The sequence below is a fragment of the Arachis duranensis genome, chromosome 10, assembly GCF_000817695.3.
Source record: "Arachis duranensis cultivar V14167 chromosome 10, aradu.V14167.gnm2.J7QH, whole genome shotgun sequence".
NCBI classification, from domain to species: domain Eukaryota; kingdom Viridiplantae; phylum Streptophyta; class Magnoliopsida; order Fabales; family Fabaceae; genus Arachis; species Arachis duranensis.
In genome coordinates, this window is record NC_029781.3 from 86,055,496 (window position 1) to 86,057,940 (window position 2,445).

Here is a 2,445-nt window from a genome sequence, read left to right on the forward strand (position 1 = left end):
AAAAAATAAAAAAATTATTTAAGGACTAATTTGATTAATTTTTAAAATTTTAGGGATAAAAATAACTTACGTTTAAATTTTCAGGAATGATTTTGATTATAAATATCTTTTTTATATGTCAAGTGACACGTGGCGTGCTAAGTGTCATTGACCTAACACGACAATCAATTATTTAGTGACACATGATACTTAACGTGACACGTCATCATCTGTAATACCCGGTCTAACCGAAATTAATCAAATAATAAGTTAAGTAGGAGCGAATATGGGTGGAAGATTTGGCAATTGGAATTTGATGATTTAAATATAATATTTGGATTCAGTGAATTTTTCTGAGTCGGAAGACATAGTTTTCCGCGTAAAAGCGCGCAGTGGAATTTTGACCAGCAGTACCGGCTGAGGCCTGTCTGGTACTGCAGTTGAGAAAATTGATTATGAGTAAATAAGATTAAGAAATGAGGAATTATAATTAGGGGAGGTAGAAATATTTGAAGTGCGATTTAGAGCGCTAATGTTAAAGGTTTTGGTCCAAAATTGGGCCAACGGACAAAAATAAGTGAATTGGGCCTAAGTGAGCCCAAGACCCAACATATATAAACATTAGTTATGAGCATTTCAGCTCATTTTTACCCTAAAAGAGAGGTTAGTTTTCGAAATTCTCCACTGTTACACGTTTTTGGGAAGTTAGTGTTGAAATCTTGTGATTTTGGGTGTTTAGGGATACTCCAACATGGATTCTAAGTGGGTTCTATCCCTACTTCATATGGACTGAGGTAAGAAGTGCTCAAACCCTTGTGATTTGTCATTTTTATGAGCCCTAGGTTGATGTATGTATGTGATATTGGTTATGTTAGTGTATTTGATGAGCTTGGTGCATAATTGGGAGATTGGTGTTGCTTGAGGAGCTTTGGTGAGGCTTGGGACTAAGGTTGGTGGAGACTTCTAAAGAAGAGGCTCAATTGATTTGGCTACAAGAGGTACGGTTTAAGTTTCATTTAAGTACCGTGTGGTGTGATGAGAATTCCTAGGCTAGATGCCTCTAGGATTAAGTTTGGATTGTGTAAATGGTTGGTGCTAATATGCATAGTTGGTATGTAATGTGAATTGATGATTGGGTTGAGAATTGTGTGGCCTTGTATGCGTGGTGTATTGAAAATTCGATGTATTGGGTAATGAGTATTGATTTGTGGTTTATGCATTTAAATTGTGAATTGGGCCGGAGGCCGTAAATTTTGGGCCGGAGGCCGGAAAGAGGTAAGGAAGGTAAGTTGATGTGTGCATTGTATAATGACACAAGTGATTGGATGAATTTCAAATAATGAATATATGAATGATTGGGTGGGTTATTGAATAATGAGGTTTGAGGAGTTGAAGTGTGGAAATTGGTAATTTTTGGTGAAATTGTATAGATGAGGTATGTTTGGTTTTGGTTGAGGTATGTTATGTGGTCATATATGTGATCATGATTATTGATGCCTTGATGGTATGATAATGCATGAGAGATATGTATGTTGTGATATATGTTTGAGGAATGATTGAGGTTAATTTGGGGATGAAACCACGTGATAGTGAGTATGATATTGATCATGTATAATGATGGTTGATTGGAAATAGTATTGTTGGAAATTGGGATGAGGAAGGATGTATGACATGTTGATGTGTTTGTAATTTAGCCATTTGTTTGAAATGGGTAAAAATGGTTATATGGCGGTTTTGTGAATTATGGTAATGTGTCAATGTGTGAGTCAAGGAGGCTTGACGTTGAATTTGATACATTTCAATTGATTTCAAAGAAAAGGGATGAAATTGGCATGTTTTGATTGATTTTGATTAAATATTTTAAATTTTTTAAAATTTTAATTTATATTATTGTTTAATTTAAAATTAAAATAATATAAATTAAATTAAAGATATTTAGAGAGATATTTAGAGACAGATAGGTTGAAACTGTTTTCGTGTAAACTCTTAACTAAGTGTTTAAGATTTGGATGCGAGTTGTTGATGATGTTATGAAGATATGAATGATCTTCTATCACATTTCTACAAAGATATAGCTAACAGTCTTAACACAATTCTTTTTTAATTTTAATGGTAGGTGACTAGTATTGTTTTTCTATTTGCCCTTCATTTAAGTTACGACTCTTCATTAGTCCACTCTCACTATGTTAACTCCCTTTGAGTAAATTAATTAATCTCATCATTATTTATTATAAGAAACTTTGCTGATGATGATGACATAATGGTATATATTTAAAGAAAATATTTCATCTAAAGACTAAATTAAAAGTGTTTATTAGTAGTATATATATATATTTTCTTCATCGAGTTATAGTTTTATGAAAGTAAAATTCTTTCGATGGCAATTATAGTGGAATACTAATTTTTTTTAGTTCTATCATATAAATTAAATAATAATATAAATTAAAATTTTAAAAAATTAAAAAA

General features: G+C 32.0%; 1 long non-coding RNA gene across 1 annotated transcript in view; it reads left to right on the plus strand.

The window, feature by feature from the left end:
* The first annotated feature begins 924 nt into the window (after positions 1-924).
* Positions 925-2,445, plus strand: part of LOC127742433 (uncharacterized) — a 25,348-nt gene continuing 23,827 nt past the window's right edge. The window contains exon 1 of the long non-coding RNA XR_008003689.1: positions 925-977. This is a non-coding gene — a long non-coding RNA (uncharacterized LOC127742433). The remainder of the gene's footprint in view (positions 978-2,445) is intronic.